We start from the raw sequence: 23,027 nt of genomic DNA, 5'->3' as shown, positions 1-23,027 counted from the left end.
TCAGTTGTTTCATTGTTTTTTTCATTAATTCTCATCTGGTATATATAACTTCAGTCATAATACAATAAACTAATTGCCATAGTATGTCTAAAAAGTCCTTACCCATGTGGGACTGCACTCCTGTATCTCCGCAACCCCTACAGCTATTTCGGCTCCTTTGGCGAGCCCCCAGAGGAAGGAGCCAAAACAGCTGTAGGGGTTGCGGAGGTACAGGAGTGCAGTCCCACATGGGTAAGGACTTTTTAGACATACTATGGCAATAAGATGCTGCTATATACCGTATGCAATTCCCAAGTTACAGGGTGAGAATAGAATAGTAATCTAGGCAGAGGCACATGCACTTTATAGTAGGTGCAATATTGGCTAGGTATTATACCTGGTTAACCCCCTTTATTATAGCACTTTTCTATATAGCACATGCACTTTTTTGGAGTTGTAACATTAGTTTGTGGTCACCTTATATTTGCCATGTCATGTAATTAATTATAATCTCTGCACCAGTTACCACCGCTATTGGGTACCTTTGCCTTTTTAATCTCATTTGATATATGTTATTGTCGGTATATAAATAAAAATTTTAATATTTTGGAATCAAATCTCTAGTTAGTTATTTGTTCTTTTGTGTGCAAAATTAATGATTGGGTGCGCTCACACGTACAGTATTCTGTTCAGATTTGATTCACAGGATTTTCTGCTGCAGATTTCAATGTAAACTAAATGGCTGAACACAACTTCTAATCTGCAGTTACAAATCCTGTACATCAAATCTGCACAGGATACTGTATGTGTGAATACAGCCTAAAAACCCCCATGCACATAAGAGAAAATTTGGGCAAACCTGTTGAATTTGGTGGGACCAGCCGACTATTCAGTGAGTGTGGGGGCCACCTATGAGATTGGGCATACGTATTGGATTAGGCATGTTAAATTTTAACTACAACTGAACAAGGCTGAAGATGGCCCTTTTGTGGTCTAAGACCTAGAACAATATGATAGATAACGCCTATGGGGCTCTGATCACTGTGGTCTGTCACTGCGGGAGACCAGAGTCCTTGTGCCTGCGAGTCCGGGGGTACTGGGAACCAGAAAGCCCACAGTCAAATTCAAAATGTACACACAGATGAAAACGGGTACCCGCACTCACCGCAAGGCTGCTGTGACTCGGCTCCTACGGCTTCAACGGACAATCTGGTGTGTGGCTTGTTGCAGAGAGCTCAGAGGCGACTGCCAGCGAAGTTTCATGCTGGTTGCGCTTCTTCCGGCCTTCTGTGTGTGCATGTAAAATGTTAACCCTTTAATGATACAGTCTGTTTGTACCTTAATTTTTCAAATTGGCAGGTGTCTCTTTAAATGGTAAAAACTCTGCAATGCATAATATTAGGGCATCATTTTTGTTGATACATGCAGTGTTTTTTGTGAAAAACTCAAATATTGTGAAAAATTTGAAAAAATCTGGCTTATTTTATGGCAATCACCTTGTGGTAAAAATGATGTTATCTTTATTCTGTGGGTTGATATGATTATATAGCTTTTTATGTTTTTTATTTCCTTTTCAAATCACAATCCTTTTTTCCCCTATTTTGTGTTGCCATGTTCTAACAGCCATAACTTTTTTTTATTTTTTGTTCTACCGCCTGGCGTGGGTCTTATTTTTTGGGGGGACGAGGTACCATTTGAGCGAAACATGCTACCTTTTGATAAGTTTTGTTCTACTTTTTCTTTACAGAATTAAAAACATTTTGTGCTATTGTTATTTTTTTAAGACCTTCACCGTACAACATTCACATTATCATTTTACAGTACAAATCATTATGAACATGGCAACACCTATTATGTATAGGTTTTGCTTTTTATGATAATATAGGGCTTTATTGGGAAAGGAGAACTCTTTTTTTTTTTTTACACTTATTTATTGAAAAACATTAAATTTTGAAACTTTTTTACTTTTTCCCTGTTATACTTATACTGCAGTACATCTGTACTGCAGCACAGTATAACTGTCAGTATATACTGACAGTTGGCTTGTGAGACCTGTACTTGGCAGATAGGAGGCCATCATCTGGCCTCCTGTTGCTATGGAAACCATTAGGACCTCGCGATCGCCCACTCCCCTGTCAATACTATAAATGCCTTGGTCAGTACTGACCATGACATGTATGAGGTTCACACTGCCGAGATTGATTTTATATCTGTCTTGGCAGCCGTGGCGGGATCCCGGCTGTGATGGACAGTCGGCTCCCACTTCCAATCTCCAGCAGCACATCCCGCAAAGCCTTGAATAGGCAGAATGATGGGTATGTCCGGATGCTGGAGTGTACTGTGGTGCACCCCGGGGTTGCGATGTGAGGTGGATGGGGCAGATGTAGCCCAGGGGCAGATGGTGTTAACCTTTAAATGTTCGTGACGCCATGGCATGGTTTTAACCATGAACCACCCGAACAGTAGCACCGCTAGTCCTAGTTTAGGACAGGCCAGGATCCCAGAGAGATGACAAGTAAAACAGGGGACCTCACAGCTTGCTGGGACTTGAAGTGACTTTGCGTAGGAAAGCCACACTGAGTATAATAGAATTGATTTGACTGAAGATAGTGACAGCAGACATAGATGACTTGACTTACTGACTGGTGGCTGTAACACTGGCTCTGAGACGTCTGGACTGGACTTGACCTCAGCAGAAAGTGTGGTGGAAGAGCAAAGAGGAAGATTGCAGCTCCTCCCTTCCATATAAAGGGGGGCTGTGCAAGGAGCCCATAGGCTAGCTTTGGTTCATCTGGTCAGCTGGTGCTCTCTGGGTAACAAAACATGTGACTTTAACATGTGACAACCATTATCATGTGACTAATAACCATGTGACCATATCAAAGGCCCTTTACATTCAATGTACAACTAATTACATTATGGGAGTACACTGCAGGTGAGCCCTGGGGATGTGCAGGGACTCAAGCTGATAGGACTGTGGGATGCATGTCCTGTACCGGGACATCACAGTACCCTTTACAGGGACATCCCATATGTCCCAGGGAGCGAAGGAGTTAACAATTGATCCCTTTGTTTCCCTAGTGGCAGGCCACCACCAGGCTGCAACTTTCTCTGGAAAACATATATTCAGCTGAGCATTTATGTGTTTAGAGGAATTGGGAGAAATAGATGTAGGCCAAATGAACCATTAGAATGGGAAAACTTTCTAACTGGTCTAACAGTTGTTATACTGCATCCTGATCAGCTTTATGTACAAAGCATATAGGCTTATTGAATATTGTAGTAAAAAAAAAAAAAAAAAAAAAACATGGGTATGTTTAACAATGTAGAATAAACCAGATGGGTATAAAGGTCCTATTTATTTCATAGTAAATAAATGTAAGTTGTTGGTTAACCTGGAACTGATAAATTGAACAGTTTACTAGCATCTGAATGTGGAGACTATCCACACTGGATAAAGTTATGCTCAAAAGTTTGCATAACCTTGGAGAATTGGTAATATATTTACTATTTTTAAAGAAAACAACATGAGTGAGCAGGCAAAACCCTATTTCTTTTATTTATTATAAAATTGTTATTCAACTGTTATAGAATAGTACAATAATACAACAAAACATGGCAAGAAATAAACAAAAAAAAACAACAACAACCTTATTCAAACACCACCCCACACACCCTAAATTCAATGACCGCGTGCAGTCTTTTGTAATAGTTGTTTATAAGGCCCCTAATTCTTGCAGGTGGTGTAGCTACCCCTTCGTCTTGGAAAACATGCCTCCCGGTCATGCAAAGTCTGTGGTCGACTTGCAGGAAACACGTGTGAGATCTCCACAGACTGGCTCGATGATTTTAATGGGGTACTTCAGCGTTAATCCACACGATAGGGATAAGTGTCTAAACGCGCAGGGTGGGGGTGTATAATCTTAGTCTAATACAATTTTCGGAGACCAGAATACTGTACAGTTAAATACAGTTTTTGCATGATCAGTCATATTTTCTATATTAAATTCTGTCTGATTATGCACACTTTAAAACACAATTGTAGGTCTCTTTCAGTGTTATGTGCATTGGCTCTTAAATTGCACACCCATCTACATGGAAGTAGAAGCTCCGGCTATGTAATATACATATGTTGTCCATCCATCCAACCTTGTAAAGTTTCATTATAAAGGTAAATGAGACATGTTTATAGTATCATGCAAATTACTAAACACTTGTTCATTCATGTGATGGACATAATGATATTCATGGCCTGCAGATCGCATCTGTGTCACTAACCGGCCTAACCATATGAATGACTGGTTCATTCATTATTTGCCTGTCAGTTTTATGGGTAATTGCCTTTTACAGCATATTGGTTTTATTATTCCACTTAACCCTTTTTTTGTATTTTCAAAATTATTCATTTTAATTGTCAGTTGCAGGGTTTTTTTTATTAAGAAAAAACATGTCAAACAGGATGCCTATGACAGGACACAAAACTAAGATAGTCCTGGAAACTTGTCACACAGACACACTTTTAAAGATGACAGAAGCCACAATAAAAACTTGTAAATCCTTTAATGGATCTGTTTGGAAAAAGAAAAAACAAAAACATTTCAACAGGTGTATAGCCAAAATGAGGTTAACAGGCCCTTATATGGCACAGGAAGTTTCACATTAATACAGTAGGTCAAAGGGGTAAGATTTCTCCTTGAGGAGAGCACCATAAGTGTGTGTGGAGATTTATAGGCCATTAGCACTCCACTGAGAATTCTGGGAAGAAAGGATATGCATAGCTACTCAGTCACACCACCTTTTCAGTTAGCTTTTCCTTAGCATCAATGTTTCACTCAAAATCCATACTTTTGTGCCAGAAGGAGAGAATACCCATCTGGCATAAATTCCCTATCTTTAAAAAAAAAAAAGTCTTTAGACCTCGGCACTGTTCTATCTAGCTAAAACTGTATATGCTGCTTTCCATCTGAATCCAGCAACAAAATCTATTTTAAGTATAGGAGATTGAATTGTGCTTGATGGCATCAAATAGGTTGGAGATTTGGGCTGGGAAGTGGCAGATGAGGTTCAACACTGATAAATGTAAGGTAATGCACATGGGGAGGAAAAATCCGGGCTGGGATTATGTATTAAATGGGAGCACACTTGGGACGACTGATGTGGAAAAGGACTTTCAAGTCTTAGTTAACAGTAAATTTAGCTGTAGTGACCAGTGTCGGGCAGGTGCTGCCAAGGCTAATAAAATCATGGGGTGCATCAATAGGGGCATAGATGCCCATGACAAGGAAATAATTGTGTACAGTACTGGGCACCAGTGTACAAGAAAGATATAGTGGAAATTCTGCCGTGTGCACGGTGTAGCAGAATCCCATTGAAATTTTAGGGACTTTGCTGCAGCTGAATGTCTGTGTAAAAATTCACGCGGAATTATGCGCGGACATTCCGCCATGTGAACATAGCCATATCTAGTTGGCAGAATATGTCCAAAAATATTGGGGCCGCTTCTGATTCTGTGATTTGCATGCAGACTATTGTAATCTGGAGACAGAGTTGCCAGAAATCCCATCTATGCAACTTCCTGCAACTCCATCTCCAGATCGCTATAGTCTGCAAGCAAGTGACGGGACCAGAAGCGGCCCAATATTTTTAGACCTATCCTGGCTTCCCATGATTCTGCTGGATATGTCTAGAAATAGTGTCTACCTTTTTACAAGTATTTTTTTTTTAAATACTTTTCTGCTGGATTGACAAAAACATGGGTGTGGAAAGAGCCTGAGGTGTAAGGGTATGTTAACACAATAGAATTTCTGTGCGGAATTCCACACAGAGATTCCGCAGCATCAGAGTCCCAATGATATCAATGGGATTCTGCTGCGATGTGCACATGGCAAAATTTCCGCTGCAGAAATCCACATGTGTGGTGTCGGGGTGTGAGGTGCAGGGTAGATGCAGGGCAGATGTTATGGCCCAAGGGGCAGATGGTATTAACCCCTTCTTGTTGTGATGTCAGGGCGTAGTTTAGCCTTAACCACCCGAAGGTAATACCAGTGATCCTGGGTTAGGCAGGGGGCAATGAAGACACCAATGCCAGATTAAGGATAACCGCAGCTTTACTGAGGCAAGACAGGTGATATAGTCTTTGCAATACAGCCAAATATCCCAGGGAGGTGACCATTGACACAGGGGGACCTCGGAGGCTTGCTGGGACTTGCAGTAGTTAGACTGACTTTAGTGCAGGCCATGGTGACAACAGATGGACTTGACTTGACAAAGATGGTTACTGACTTACTGATGACCGACTTGTGGCTGTAGGGCTTTAGGCTTGAGGCCTCCAATGCTTTGGACACACACACTGGACCAACTTGACTGGACTTGACCTCAGCAGAAGTAGCAATGAGCTAAAAGAGATTGCAGCCCCTCCCCTTGTTATATAAGGGGGCTGTGCAAGGAGCCCATAGGTCATTTGGGGGGTCACCTGGTCACTGGAGCCCTATGGGTAACAATCATGTGGTACAAACATTAAAGCAACAGTACATTAACCTGTTCAGGATGCAGGGCGTATGGATACGCCCTGCATCCCGAGTCCTTAAGGACATAGGGCGTATGGATATGCCCGTGGGAATTCCGGTCCCCGCCGTTAGCCGGTTGGGGACCGGACCGGGATGCCTGCTGAAATCAATCAGCAGGCATCCCGGCACATCGCCGAGTGGGGTCCTGAGACCCCCCCATGTCGGCGATCGGAGAAAATCACATTTCAATTCAGACATGCAATTTTCTACTATTCCGGGCTGATCGGGTCTCTGGTGACCCGATCGCCCGGAAAATAGGGATGATCGGAGCTGTCCGTGACAGCCCCTGATCATCCTGAGGGTTGGGAGCGAGGTTGCAGTGCTGCAACCTCCTCCTATCCCCTGCCATTAGTCAGCACTGAGTACTGACCAATGGCAGTTGAAAACGGGGGGGTTGCCATGGAAACCCCCACTCTGCCCACCCCTGGATGTCGGGCAGAATGGGGGGAGAATATGGCGGCCGGTACCTGTGGAGAAGATGCCGTGGGGACCGCCGATTGTCGGTGACATCAGCGAAGATCAGCGGCGCAGGTAGGGAGGCGACGGCATGGAGCATGAAGGGTGGTGGCAGTAAAGCGATCTTTACTGCTACCTTCCTAGTGGAAGCCAAACTGCAACTCCCGGCATGCCCAGACAGCCTTTGGCTGTCTGGGCATGCTGGGAGTTGTAGTTTTTCAACATCTGGAGGGTCTAGTTTGGAGACCACTATTACAGTAGTGCCCAAACGGTAGCCCTCCAGATGTTGCAAAACTACAACTCTCAGCATGCCTAGACTACCCAGACATGCTGGGAGTTGTAGTTCTGTAACATCTGTCCCTTCAGATTTTGCAATTTTCATGAACATTTTGAAAATTGCTGCTATACTTTTGAAGCCCTCTAATTTTTTTCAAAAAGTAAAAATATGTCCATTTTATGATGCCAACATAAAGTAGACATATTGTATTTGTGAATCAATATAACATTTATTTTGAATATCAATTTTCCTTACAAGCAGAGAGTTTCAAGGTTAGAAAAATGCTAAATTTTCAAAATTTTCATGAAATTTGGGGATTTTTCACCAAGAAAGGATGCAAGTAACAACGAAAATTTACCACTAACATAAAGTAGAATGTCATGAAAAAACCATCTCAGAATCAGAATAATCGGTAAAAGCATCTTAGAGTTATTAATGCTTAAAGTGACAGTGGTCAGAATTGCAAAAAATGGCTCCATCCTTAAGGTGAAAATGAGCTGCGTCCTTAAAGGGTTAAATGATGCAAACCTATATACATAATGGGGGTATGCTGCAGGCGAGCCCTGGGGACATGCAAGGACTCTGCCTGACAGGGCAGGAGGACTGTACGGGGCCATATCATCCCGTATTCTTTCTTCAGAGTCCACATGGAAATGCACTGCCATCTATGAGACGGCACATTTCCGAGTGGTCCTAGTGCTAGTGAAATTTTCCGTGCGGACATTCTCTCGTGTGTTCACATTTGCTGTGGATCTCTGTTCGGGGATAAAAAAAAATAATGGATTGCGATGGAAACTTGTCAAACCAACATTTTTAACCATGATGGGGGACTCATGAAAGACCAGTGGATCCATTAACAGATCCATATAAGAAGAATTAAGTGCATATTCTAACAGGGTAAAGTGTGGTGATAACAGACCCAAAGAATTATCCTATTGCTGCTTCTGACCAAGTGAAAAAATAAATCATCACATCTCTCTTGGCTGTGTGAAGAGAAGGTACATAGGGCATCATTTTCAATATCCGTTCTAACAAAGAGCAGTATGTAGTAATGCCTCTAAGCTGCATATAAGTAATGTGATGATCATCCATCTTGCACTTTTATCTTCCGATTACAAAGTAAATTGATATAATAAATTTTGCAAGAACAATAAATAATTAAGCATTTCACTGTGTGACTTCCCAATAATGTCTGCAAGGCTTGGAATCTTGCGAGGATTTCTTTTTCTTGTTTGCTGCCAATGAAAAGTAGATGTGACCTATTTACACTGAATTCTCCCAGAATGCATTTTCAGGCAGTTTGTTATATATTTTTTTTCTCCAAAAGGCCTTTTTTAATGTTAACAAAAAAAGGAAGGGGGGAGGGGGAGGGGTGTAAATGTGTGTATTTTTACATTCATGAAAACAAATCCTTGAATCACCTTTTAAAAGGGCCTCTGAAAAATATAGGAAGCAATCTAACTTTTTCCTCTGCCCAGGTTTTGATGAATCTCCCCTATAATTTTGGAAAATTTCCACTTATAAAAAAAATAAAATAATACTTTTGAAGCACAAAAAAGCCACACAAAACATGTGTGTGAGGGAGGCTTTATACATGTTTGGCTGGGTTTCCACTTGCATTGACCCAATCAAAATATTCCTGTCTGTTGGCCTGGCCAGCCTCACTAGGTGAATATAAATTTAGCACTTTTGTTGAGATCTTTATGTAACTGTCTAACAAGAGCTGTACACCTGTGCACTCTCAGGGTGCTTGAGAATCTGAACAGGTGCCCAGCTTAGATGTGTACAATGCTAATGCCTACCATTAAAATGGGATAGAATCTGCTAACTTCAGAACTTTTTACTATTTTCTCAGTGTTGTACATAGTATTTCCAGTCAATTAAGGGTATAATGTTTGTGAATTAGGGCAAGTTTACATTAGGGTAGTGTCACACATAGTGTATACGCAGCGTGAAATGTAATGCACAGTGGGAATTACACACATTTCCCCCCTATGAGCAGACACACATGGCTACCCAGCGGCAGCCCTGTGTGTGCAGTGAGGCTTGGAGGTATGCCCGGGCGTCATAGTCACATCGGCGAGCTGGGCCCGCCTCCAAACCTCACTGCACACACAGGGCTGCCGCTGGTAGCCCAATGTGTCTGCTCCTAGAATATGCAGTGTAATTCCTGCTACACAGCAGATTTTGCACAGCGTGAGATACGCTGCATATATGCTACATGTGAACCTATCCTTAGCGTTAAGGTCCATTAAGAGGCGCTTTGCTAGCAAAGTCTGTTAAAATTACTGTCGAGTTGAGGGGACAAAAAAAAATCTTGCATGTCCTGATTTTTTTCTCCGACCAACTCTTGTGAAACAACCAACCCCAAACAAAAACCCGACAGGCCCAATTTAAAGTCAATGGGAACCGGTGGTATCGGACAGACCCTGAACGAGTTAGAGCACAATGGCCACATGTGTACATAGCCTTATAGAAATACAGTATATGTGTTGCTTGTCATTAGGCATCATGAACCGATACAGGTGTATAGTGTCTTACTGTTTTGCTGCATGCCTGCAATTTCTGATTTATGTCGTCTTCTATAATACTGACATTGTACCCTTGTATTCCGCACGGAATACATTGCCGTCTGTGGGGGGTCCTTGTGATCCTAGCGCCAACTGATTCAGAATTTTTCCATCTAGAAATTCCTCAGTGTGAACCTAGCTTAAGGGTACGTTCAGAAGAGCGTATTTGCAGTGTATTTTACGCTGCAGATCCGCCGCTGAAGGACCTCTATATGCTGGCTTTACATGTGCCAGCTTGGAGTAGCAATACGCCGCTACGTGCAGACACACTGAAACGATGTGCGAGTTGCCTCGCATGCGTGGTGTACTCACACACATCGCCGCCGCTCCCCCTGCTCAATGAGCTGCAGCTATGTGTGAGTATACTACGCATGTGTTAGGCGACTCGCCCATCGCAGTGTCTCTGCTCGTAGCGGCTTATTGCCGCTCCGAGCTGGCACATGTTAAGCCAGCAATTAGGAGGTCCTTCAACGGTGGATCTGCAGCTAAATACGCTGCGAAAATCCGCTCGTCTGAACGTACTATTAATGTATCACCTAGATTTATTTTTTAACTGATTAAAGCCAGATACTGAAATGGTCTTTTTTCTATTTAGAGATCTGATTTACAGCAAGCTCTATGGACATATGGTCAGCTTCAGTCTATTGTATCTATTAACTTCAATGGGAGAGTTTTCTAGGCATTCTTTGTGCACTTTGCAGAGACCCAATAGGCTGGAGCAGACCCCATTTACTACAATGGGAGCATTTTCTGGGCATTTATGTGACTTTTGCAGAGGTCATTCTGCAGGTAGGGGAAGGCTGAGCTCAAAGCATCAGTTATTGTGAATGGTGTATTATCTATGTACAAATGTCACCTTTTACTGTAATTTTGTATATGATGATGATATGAAGAACATTACTTTTAGAAAAAAAAAAATTATTATATGTTTACCGTAAAAACTTTAGACAATAGGTAATTTTCTGATGACACAACTGCCCATGTAAACGCATGTTTTTTTGTGGGATGTTTTCACATTGCAAATTTTTAATTAATAAAAAAAAAAAATCACTGAATGGAATGATGTATGGATTACATGATTTGTCATGGTATTGGTAGGGATCCAAGTGGTTAAACCCTCACTGAAAGATTATCCCAATTTCTCTTCATTCTTGTTTTAGCCATCGGGCATACGTTATTGTGCATGCCGATTTTTATTTGATGGATGAATTCTGCTTTGTAAAATGACAGCAGCACTTATTAAAAGGCTGGACAGTAAATGGATAGTTCATTAAAAAGTCATAAACCAACACTGCACTTTAGGTTTTCCTTCAATTATAAGTGTTTGTACTGAAATTATTATCTGCTTACTGAAAAGGGAAATATAAAACCCTACAATATTTTTTTGTTTGAAATTGTTTGGTTCAGTGGCAAGTATTCCAAAATGCAGCAGGTTCTAGTTATGACGTTTTTTGTTTCGTTTTGTTTGTTTTTATACCCAGTTTGTGGTGTTTTTCCTCCTAATAGACAACCTATAGATTGAAAAATATGCATAGAAAAAATGCACATGTAAATGTGTGTGTGTCTATAATTTTGAGAAATTCGGACCTCTAGGCACAGTTAGTATTTTGTGCTAGTGTGTGTGTGGGAAAAAAATGAGATGGGAGATATGGCTGGTATCTAAATATAATGTGCTTTATTAAAATATATTGCCAATATAGTCTGTAATACAATCCAGTCTCTGAGCAGGGCCTTTGCTACAGAGATAATGATATATATAGGTTAAAAGCAGTATAGAATATTGTAACATAAAAAAAATGGTTTTTAAATGATGGTACCAGTCTTTGACAAGGAGAAAGTTAGAATCACTTGTAGAATGATGTACTGTATAATAAAAATAGAGTAAAAAATAGTAGCAGCGCTGTAAATACAATTGTGGATTGTAGAAGTCTAATGCATAAGGAATGAATATAGTGAAAAATAGTGTTGCACAGATTGGCACGAGTGCTGGTGCTCACAGCGCCCCCGGCCTGGTAGAAATACCTGCAGTCTTCTTAGGTGTTTGTTCCGTCTTTGTTGTGGATATCCTGGCACGTAGGTCTGTGGTGGCAGGTGGCTCGGTGCTGCGTCCAGCCCTGGATGAGTTGTCGGCAGCGGGGATGTGGGATCGCGAGAGCGGGGATATGCAGATCACTCGTTGTGGCCGCTTCCTCATGCTGTGGCAGTTACTCAGTGAATGGTGGTCTGCTGAGCAGGGGACACCAGCGCATAATTTTGTCTATACATTTTGTTTATTAACTTTTATTTGTTTCCCCACGTTCTTCAGTAGAAATCTTTGAATCACATGATCAAAGTATCACATAACTCGTGAGAAATACGTTGGTGTAAAAAATACTAAAAAGCATACACTGCATTGTGAAGGACCAAAAAGAGTTTAGTTTTTTGGGGGTGCAATCAGTTATTCAGAGTGGTATATGGAGGATCAATTAATATGTAAACTCCTATAGATCACTCCTAGGAGGGATCCAAAAGAACCCTTGGTTTCCCATATACTAAAAACCCATAAGCTTTATTGAAAATTCACACATTTTAAAATCGAGTGCTCCAGTCCCAATAAACAACTGTCTCACTGGTCATCCATCGACGCCAGATCAGTGTGTCTCACTTGGATGCGTGTGCCTGCAGGAACAAACGCTACATGACAGAGGACTCGGCACTGTATTTTTCACTCAGCCCGCCTCAACATGTTTCGCCACAAACTAGTGGCTTAAGTGTTTTTGGGGGATTCAAAATAAGTGTGAAGAAAGCCTAAGGCCGGGTTCACACGGCAGAATTTCTGCACTGAATTCTGCATAAATGTAAGCCAATTCACTTCAATGAAATTCATGCAGCGGAAATTCTGCTGTGTGAATAGGACAGTGGAATCCCATTGCAGTGTATTGGCTACATTTTCATGTAGAATTCAGTGCAAGCTAACCTGTGTATTTTTATACAGTATACTTATTCTGTGGCTTATGAACGGAATATGGAGCTGGCTTCAGTCAGGGGCTACTATTAATAGCTTGCAGGTTGTGATCTCAGATGCTGGCCATTTTAACAGTTTAAATGCAGCTCTCATTACCATTATATGTGGCATCAATGGTGTTCAGAGGGATTGACCGACTCCAGCCAATGCATTGTCATGGCATCCTGAGGAATTCTTGAAGGCCTAAAGGCCTGCCGTAACAGATCTGCATAAGGCCAGGTTCACACGGCCGAAAAAACATGTGGAATGTCCACCCAGAAAACAGGGATGGAAATTTGGCACATTTGAATAATTTGCACCTTTCCGAGCGGTCCTAGTGCCCAGTTTCTTAGACGGCAGTGCATTTCCAGGCGGAATCTGCAGAAAAAAATAGACAAGTCTATTCTTTCTGAGGATGCCATAATCGGAATTTCCACGGCAGAAACATCTGTTGCTTAAATTCCACCGTGTGCACAGTGCAGCATAATCCAATTGAAATCAATGAGACTCTGCTGCAGCAAAATGTCTGTGTGGAATTTTCCTGCAGAATTCCATGCAGACATCCCGTTGTGTGAACATGGCCTAAAAGGGATTGTCCAGTGTGAATAAACTTTCACCCATCAGCAGAGGCTGGCTATAAAAATTGAAAACAGCTTAAAAATACCTTCCTGGCTCCTTGCAGGTCTCCGGCATGAGGGTGGCCTGTCCACAGCTGGTGTCTCTTCTTCTCCCAGTGATTGTCAGGGTGGCACTGTGACTTCACGTCGACAGCGATGGGATGAAGAACCAGTCTGCAGACAGCCTAAGCTCTATTTAGTTTGATAGCAAGCCTCTGCCCATAGCTGAATTTTTTCCCACTAGACAACCTCTTTAATGGCAGCTTGTACTAGCAGATCACACTAAAATTAATTCAATGCATTACAATAGAAATGCATTGAATAAGCAATCAAAAGATTGCTTATAAAAGATTAAAAAAACGTCCTCCCCCTTTTTTCAAATAATAAATGGAAACAAGAAAAAACATAAACAAATTTGGTACTGCCGAGGGTGGAAATGTCTGAACTATTAAAATTTGTTAATGAAACAGCAACGTGAATGATGTAAACATACATAAATACCAAATGTTGAAATAGTGTTTTTTTTTTTTTTTTTTGGTCACATCACATCCCACAAAAAATCTAATTTATTTTTCCTGTTTCACTGTAAATTTTATTTAAAAAAAGTAAGATGCCATTCCAAAGTACAATTAGTTGTACAAAAAAACAAGCCCTCAATTGGCCCTGAAGATAGAAAATTGAAAGAATTATGGGTCTTAGAAAATGAGGAAGAAAAAAATAAAACCGCAAAAAGGGAATAGTATCTTTGAGGGGTTAATCCCCAATGAAATTGACCTGCAGTGCTGATTTTTAAAGGGGTTGTCCAGGATTGGAAAAACAGAGCTGACTTCTTTAAAAAATAAAATAAAATAAAAAAACAGCACCACACCTGTCCTCAGGTTGTGCGTGGTATTGCACCTCGGTTCTAATGAAGTGAACAGAGCCAAGTTGTAATACCACACACAACCTGAGGACAGGTGTGGTGCTGTTTTTTGGAAGAAATTATGTTTGCAGGTTCGCTGCTGATTTACTACTGATTTCACCCATTGACTTCAACAACGTTTTAGCATTGTTGTATTTAGGTTGCTCATCCAGTATTGGTTTGCTTTCGACATCAACAGCAGTAGTCTCCAAACTGTGGCCCTCCAGATGTTGTAAAACTACAACTCCCAGCATGCCCGGACAGCCAGCGGCTGTCCGGGCATGCTGGGAGTTGTAGTTTTCCAACATTTGGAAATCACTGGTTTACAGAATTACATTCGGGTGTCGTCTGCTGCTGTTTGCTTTTAGTCTTTAGTTAGAAAAATCTCTTCATCTCCGTTGATGTGAACTTGTGCGCTTATTGTTCCTTGACTCAGCTCCTTCTGGTAATCCTGTAATAGCCCCCGCCCCTCCCTCACTAGCCCACTCATCTCTCAGCTGATTGATGCTGGAAGGGTGGGAAACAACAACGAATCTCGTTACTGCTCGCTGCTGCATCCCTATCCCACAATGCTTTGCATAGGCTGCTGCAGTCTTTCAGTACCAGCTTCCGAAGGTAAAAAATGAACCGAATCGAGACCGATCGGGGACTCCAATGTAATCGATGACCCAGAACTGATTTTTTCCCCCCCTCCTCACCTGATGACGACACATCTACTATCTTCTCACTGCTGCGTTTTCCTTGTACGTCACTCCAGCCTCTCTCATTAATGCAGCCTCCTCTATGGAAATGGCTCGGATACTGTGATTCGCTTTTCCCTGCCTCTCCCATCTCGGCATCTGGGGATCTCTTGTAGCGACAATAGTTATGCTGATTCCACTGGGATTTTTCCTACCTTCTATCTGCGACAGTTTTGCTGCACTGGCTCGTTGCTGACTCCTCTTTATTTGTCTACGATGATGGGTAGGTTGCTGCTGTTTGGGTGACGTTGCAGTTTTGCAAGATAATGGGGGATTTTGTAGGTGCACCTGCCATTCTGGTCTTATTCAGCTGCATGTAGATAAGTGGGGAGGATGTAATGGCCTTGGGCGCAATGTGTTATGGAATGGGTGGGGGACATTGAATATCTGAAATATACTGTTATACGGTTTCCATAGGATGGATTTTATTAAGCATTGCAAACAAAAAGCAGCTTTCCCCCGGCAGGGACTGCCACTCCTCCCTCTTTTAATTGCCTGTCTTGAATGTGACTGCACAGGGATTGTTGGAAGCCTCCCTATTAACAATGGCTTGTCAAATGAATGGAGATAACAACCCCCTGACCTTGCTAGCCTGGCTGAGTGATGTGCCTGGGTGGGAGGCAGCTGGCATGACATTACAAGCTCTTGGCCGCTCACCCTGCATTCCCTGGGAAGCCGGTGGAATTTCTTTGGGTACACAGTATGTTTGTATTACATAATATGTTTATTGATGTTACATTAACATATATTTAATGGGATTTTTATAATTAACAGTGATTTGACATCCTAGTGTTGTATAGGTATCATTATACATGTGCGGCCTTTAATCTTGTCAATCTGTTTGGTGGCATGTGATTGTTTTTCTTTCCATCTAAATATTTTGTCATTTGATTTTTTACAAGTGTGGTGATGGTGTGAGCCCTGCCTTGCGTTGCTGTTTAGGCCACAGTAATGCCATATGCCTGGGGCCTGTACTGTATCACTGTATTTCCATACAGACAGTGGTAGTATGCTCCATCCAATGCCATATGCCCTACCTTATACTGCAGCTTTATGCATATTGTGCCCAATGGAGCATTATATAGCAGAATACTGTAATTCCCTAGTACAACATCGCAGGGGATCCTACACTGCCGTAAAGACTCCTGTCATGGCTCCGTTGTGTGCACGAGGCCTTTGGTCAGTGTTACATGCTTGTTTTACTTCCACAATTTTGAGACCATATTATTGCCGAGTATCCCAGCCTGACTGCAGGTTTAATGACCTGGACTGACTGATTCAAAGGGATCTATGGTGCTTTCAGAATGGGCCCCTCACTGAGGCATATTGGAACATTTTTGCATTTACCATATATACATATTTACCGACCTGAATATAAGCTGAGGCCCCCTAATTTTACCCCAGGAAAAGTTATTGACTATCATCCCCCCCCCCTTCATCATCACCGCCTGTCAATCCCTTCATCAGTGGTCTTCAACCTGCGGACCTCCAGATGTTGCAAAACTACAACTCCCAGCATGCCCAGACAGCCATCGGCTGTCCAGGCATGCTGGGTGTTGTAGCTTTGAAACCTCTGGAGGTCCGTAGGTTGAAGACCACTGTGACCTTCGTCATCATCCAGCCCCCCCCCCCCCCTTTTTTGTTTTGTACTCGCCCCCCTCAGTGGGAAGTTAGGGTGAGCTGGTCCGGGCCATCTATACTGCAGGGACCGTCCGGTGGGGATGGTTAGTCGTTGCGGGCTGTCCATTTTCACCGGGGTGGGGGGGCCTCTTCAGGCCCGGCCGTGGACTAGTGACGTTGCCTTGACGACGACGCACAGGGACGTTGCGCATGAATGTCACTAGTCCAGGGCCGGGCACGGAGAAGAGGCCCCCCCCAAGTGAAAATGGACAGCCCGCAACGACTAACCATCCCCATCGGACGGTCCCTGCAGCATAGATGGCCCGGAACAGCTCACCCTAACTTCCCGCCGAGGGGAGATGAGTACAAAACAAAAGGGGGGGGGGGGGGGGGCTGGATGATGATGTAGACCGCAGTGGTCTTCAACGAGCGGACCTCCAGAGGTTTCAAAACTACAACACCCAGCATGCCCGGACAACCGATGGCTGTCCAGGCATGCTGGGGGTTGTAGTTTTGCAACTTCTAGAGGTCCGAAGGTTGAAGACCACTGATAAAGGGATTGACAGGCAGAGAGTTCACTTGAGTATAAGCCGAGGGGGGCGTTTTCAGCATGAAAAATTGTGCTGAAAAACTCGGCTTATACTCAAGTATATACGGTATATTACAGATGAAAGTCCTGGTCTGACAGCAAGTCTGCTGACCCTAACTGAAAGGCTGACCAACGGTGAAGCCAGAGTTTGCAGCTATAATACGGAGGCAAAAATGTAACATATTACACCTATATGAAGTCAGCCTTGGGGGTCATTATTCCTTCAGTTTTAGTCCCAATTTTTTCTAATATTGCTTAAAAACTGTGGCATTTTGCCAAGTTTTAGAAACTTATTGGCTAATGCCACAACATGACAGTGATGTTTGAATAAACCCCTACATAGTTTGTCAGGTCAGGAGTAAAGCCAAATACCCTTTTCTCCCCCTTTTTCTTTCTTGACAAAATTTAGATCCTAGAGAGAATTGAATGCCTTAAAGGGGTTATCCAGAAATATGAAAACAGAGATACTTTCTTCCAAAAAACAGCACCACACTTGTTCTCATGTTATGTGCAGTATTGCAAATTGGCTTCATTCAATACAATGGAACTGGGCTGCCATTCCACACACAACCTGCAGACCGGTGTGGTGCATTTTCTTTTTTTTAATTTAGCTCTGGTTTTTATTCCTGAATAACCCCTTTTAAAAAGTGCACAAAGGCAGCACTCTGTGGGCCATGCCGTAGGCCTTTCACAGTACAGTTTGTTGCATTGTTGGATGTGTGCATCAAATATGAAATACTGTATAAGCCCATGTGTAAACATTTGTTACTGAATTTTCCGTGTGAATTATGCAGGGTATGTTCTTATATTGGACCCCCGTGTGGTGACCAATTACCGTGCGATATTGCCGGTAATTGGCAACATTGCACAGTTATTGGCCATTGCATGTGGGCATGGTACACGCAGCTGTAACATTAGAACAGATTGTGGACTCCCCTGCATGTCAATTTCTACCACAGATTCCTTTTATTGCAATACAAGAGGTGATATATTCTACAAAATCTGTATTTATGTATAATGCTTTCCATTATGTAGGTGTCACATATAGCGCTGGAAGTTTGTAAGTAGATAAATACTAGGAATTAGGGCATCTGTCCTAGTGAAGGAATATATGTTAGTTTTTCTCTGAAAATGGGCATGTTTGTCTAGGCCACGTGTGCCTCAATTTGGTATTCTTGGACAATTCCTGGCACACGTTTCTTTTGAAAGCTAAACCAGCTCATAGGTGGTATGAACTTTTATTTTGTATGCATAGTGGCGCAAATAGGTGCATGCAAGGAAAATCAGATGTTCAGTCAGTTAAAAGGGTATTCCGTCCAAAAACATCTTATCCCCTATCCAAAGGATAGGGGATTAGATGTCTGATCGCAGGGAACCCCCGCGATCTCCGTGCAGCACCCACATTCTATGCAGGGCTGCTTCTCCAGTCTCGGAGACTTCTGTGTTTCTGGCACTGGAGACATGGCGTCACGCCCCCTCCATTCATGTCTATGGGAGGGGGATGTAATGCCTGTCACGCCCCCTCCCATAGACATGCATGGAGGGGGCGTGGCATGTCATATCTCCAGTTCCAGAAACTTCTGTGTTTCCGGGACTGGAGATATGACTTGATGCCACGCCCCCTCCATTCATGACTATGGGAGGGGGCGTGACAGCCATTACACCCCCTCCCATATACATTATTTGGCCGGAATACCCCATTAAATCAAATATAACTAGACCCAGCTTGGTGCAAAGGAAATGCAAATATGAAAGTAACTGTGACCCATTATCTTTTATGGACAATGCAACAGTTTGATTACTGTTATTTGAGGGTCTCATTCCAGTATTTAGTTTATTTTAAATGTGTTTATTTCTTAATTCTTTCAATAATCTAGTAGAATTGCATAAGTTTTTAGAATGGTAACCAACATATGAGAATAAAGGGTGTTGGAACACTGTTGACTATTAAACTCATTGGCATGCAATAAAGGCTATTTAGGTTGCATTGGTTGTAAAAATAAAATATAATGTTCCTTTATGATCCCAATCACTCCTGAAGTGTAAAACATATAAACACAGATGCAGTGTAAGGTGCATAGAACTGTAATAGACTGTACACAACAGTGCAGCAAAGTTATTCAATAGAAAGTCATGAATAGAAGAGCTTCAAACAGAGTCATGTGCTTTTGATGCCAGATGGACATGCACCTTTAAACCCCAGCATGTCTGACAGATGGGTGTGAAATAGATATCTTATCCCTCATCCAGTGAATCTTTAGGTTGACACCAGTAAAAGCAATTTGGGCATACTTTGCATTTATCTTCTGCAGCGCAATCTGTTAGGGATGCACAGGAAAATTCCATATACTGTGATGGTGTATCACTTAGTGCTGGGTGGTGAATCACTTCTGTACAATTTACTTTCACATTGTCAAAAATTCAGTGATCATCTCTCCATGTATAGTATGATAGCAGTGAAAGTAATGGTTAGGTACTTGGATTCAACTGACCATTTATTTCCTTAAATAGGATCTGTGGCCCCTTTAAAGGGTTACTCCGCTGCCCTGCTTCCGGAAGTTTATTGTTCCGAACGCAGTGTGCGGGCTTCCATGTTCAGGGCCGCCCCTCGTGATGTCACGCCCGCCCCCTCGTAATGTCACGCCCCGTCAACGAAAGTCTATGGGAAGGGGGCATGACGGCCGTCGCGCCCCCTTCCCATATATTTTCGTTGAGGGGGCAGGCGTGACATCACAAGGGAACACGGAAGCCTGCACACAGCGTTGGGAATGATAAACTTCCGGACGCTTGGGAGCGGAGCTCTGGAAGCAGGGCAGCGGAGTACCCCTTTAACAAACGCCAGTCATTATGATCCCTGTGGAGGTGCTACTAAAGTGTGATATATATATATATATATATATATATATATATATATATATATATATATATATATATATATATATATATATATATATATATATATATTTCTTTTTTTTTTTTTTTTCTTTTTTAACAACCTCATTCACAAGCTATCTGTATTATCAGTTTTGTTTCAGCACCCAATATGCTTATTAGGGAATATACAGTCAATCTATAGACTGTAATTATGTTCTTAGATAATGGTCTTAATTCTTTAATGGGGCATTCATTTTAGTTGTCTACCTTTTGGAACACTGAGCGTGGATGATCACACAGTTGACCGTTTTTTGTTTTTTTTTAAACACTTTTTAGGTAGTACTATTACTCCCAGCATGGAACAGACTGTTCCATGATGGGAGTAGTAGTACCTGTATTAATAGACATATCGCCCTGGGTGTCAATCCTGCATCCATAATATAGCAGAGATGAGGAGCTGCTCTATATAGCGCTCACATTTCTGCTCTGTATTCCGGGCCGGCCAGTGATGTGAATAGAACATTCATATTTTCCCCCCAGAGTGGGGATTGACCGGATGGTTGCATCTAAAGGGTTAATAGCATGCGGCACCGTGATCAGTGCCACACGCTGCTAGCCACAGGTCCGACCCCGACTGCCGGGCCCGACCCGCCGTGGCCCCGCATTATAGAATGGGAGCGTTATAGAATGGGAGTGGTCCTTAACAGGTTAAAATCCTTCTGCCTTTTTTCAGCTCCTTGGCGGTTTTGCAAAGTCGCAGCATGTTAATAGTGTTGAGCGGCATAGGCCATATTCGAATTCGCGAATATTCGCGAATATATGGACGAATATCCGTCATATATTCGCGAATATTCGCATATTCGTTATACCCTCGTTTTATTTTCGCATATGCGAATATTCGCGTATGCGAAAATTAACATATACAAATGAACACATGCAGAAATTCGCATATGCGAAAATCAGCATATGCTAATTTTCGCATATGTGAATTTCCGCACGTCAGTCTCACACAGTAGTATTACAGCCTTCTTTACACCACACAAGCTGGAAGCAGAGAGGGATGATCACTGTGATGTGTACTGTGAAGAAAAAAAAAAAAAAAAAAAAAAAAAAAAAAAAACTAATATTCGTAATTACGAATATATAGCGCTATATTCGCGAAATTCGCGAATTCGCGAATATGCGATATTCGCGAATAATATTCGAATTGCGAATATTCGCGAGCAACACTACATGTTAAGCCTATAGCTTTTTTTTTCTCTGAAATCGTGGGGTTTTTCTCCCATAGAAGTCTATGGGAGTAAAAAAAAATTTATAAAAACACCAAAAAAAAAACGCCATGTGGGTTTTAACTTTGGCTTTTTTGCATGCGGTTTTTATTCTTTTTTGGACTCCAAAAAAGTGATGGAGATACCTTTTTTTAATAATAATATTTCGTAGGGTACCATTTAAAAATAATAATAATAATAATTAATTTCAAAAAATGCAGTAGTGATGGAAAAAATTTTATTTAACGAAATTGATCTTTTTTTTTTTAGAACAACATTTTTATTAATTTTAAACAGAGATCAATTTATGTGGGCTGGCAGGGCACTAAAAATGTAGCCGACAATAATAAAAATGTAGTGTGTGTGTGTGTGTGTGTGTGTGTGTGTGTGTGTGTGTGTCTTTCACTTTTTTTCTTTATTTTTTACATTTTTTAGGTAATACTACTACTCCCATGATGGAACACACTGTTCCATGATGGGAGTAGTAGTACCTGTACTAATTGACAGAGTGCCCTGGGTCCGTTGGGATCCCTCTGTATAATGTATAGATGCGGCCGGCCGCTCTTCTATGGTCCCCTGCACTGCCGTATATATACACCTATTCATATTTCCCGCAGAGAGCTGTGATTGGCCAGATGGTTCCAGCCAATCACAACTCTCTATGGGAAATATGAATAGGTATATATATATATATATATATATATAATATATACATACATACACACGTCAGTGCAGGGGACCATAGAAAAGCAGTTGGCCGCATCTATACATTATACAGGAGGATCACAGCGGGTGTCAGGAGTTACATCCGCTGTGATCTTTTCTTAACTGCAGGTACTGATGATCCCAAAAATGGAGCACACTCTGCTCAATGCTGGGAGCTGTAGTACATGCATTAATAGACAGATCGCAACAGGTGTCAGAAGTGACACTAGCTGCAATCTGTCTTTTAATGCAGGTACTACAGCTCCCAGCATGGAGCAGTGTGTTCTCCATGTTGGGAGTAGTAGTACCTGCAGTTAAGGACAGATCACAGCGGATGTCACTCCTGACACCCGATGCGATCATCCTATCTATTGCAGAGATGCGGAGCGGCTCTCTACAGCGCTTACATCTCTGCACTATACTCCGGCCGGCCAGTGATACGAATAGAACATCACTCATTCATATTTTCCACTGAGAGCTGTGATTGGCTGCAACCATCCGGCCAATCCCCACTCTGAGCGGAAAATATTAATGAGTGACGTTCTATTCTCATCACTGGTCGGTAGTCGCTCCACATCTCTGCTATATTATGGATGATTGCATCGGGTGTCAGGAGTTACACCCGGAGCGATATGTCTATTAGTACAGGTACTACTACTCCCATCATGTTGGGAGTAGTACTACCTATAAAAAAAGGGGAAAAAAGGGAAACACACACTTTATTAAAAAATTAATTATAATTATAAAGATTTATAAAAAATGTTTCCTATCCCTACTGCATCCACACACAAAAAAAACACAGGAAAAAAAAAGGGGAAACTTACCCTTAAGGAACACATTGCTATACACTCTAACAAAAGGTTCCCTCATACTATGTAGGTG

The 23,027-nt window shown here is 42.0% G+C and overlaps 1 protein-coding gene across 4 annotated transcripts in view; it reads left to right on the top strand.

The window, feature by feature from the left end:
* TRIM2 (tripartite motif containing 2) overlaps positions 1 to 23,027 on the top strand; it is a 150,540-nt gene that overhangs the window by 78,856 nt on the left and 48,657 nt on the right. The window contains exon 1 of one of the 4 annotated variants that reach the window (XM_056562512.1): positions 14,880 to 15,312. The exons of the other annotated variants lie outside the window; for them this stretch is intronic. The gene's annotated coding sequence lies outside the window, so the exon portion shown is untranslated. Of the gene's footprint in view, positions 1 to 14,879; positions 15,313 to 23,027 lie in introns of those variants that run through there. 4 annotated transcript variants of the gene reach the window in all.

Source organism: Hyla sarda, chromosome 1 (assembly GCF_029499605.1).
Source record: "Hyla sarda isolate aHylSar1 chromosome 1, aHylSar1.hap1, whole genome shotgun sequence".
Classification (NCBI taxonomy): domain Eukaryota; kingdom Metazoa; phylum Chordata; class Amphibia; order Anura; family Hylidae; genus Hyla; species Hyla sarda.
Note: the sequence above shows the minus strand (reverse complement) of the source record. Positions and strands in the feature narration are given on the sequence as shown.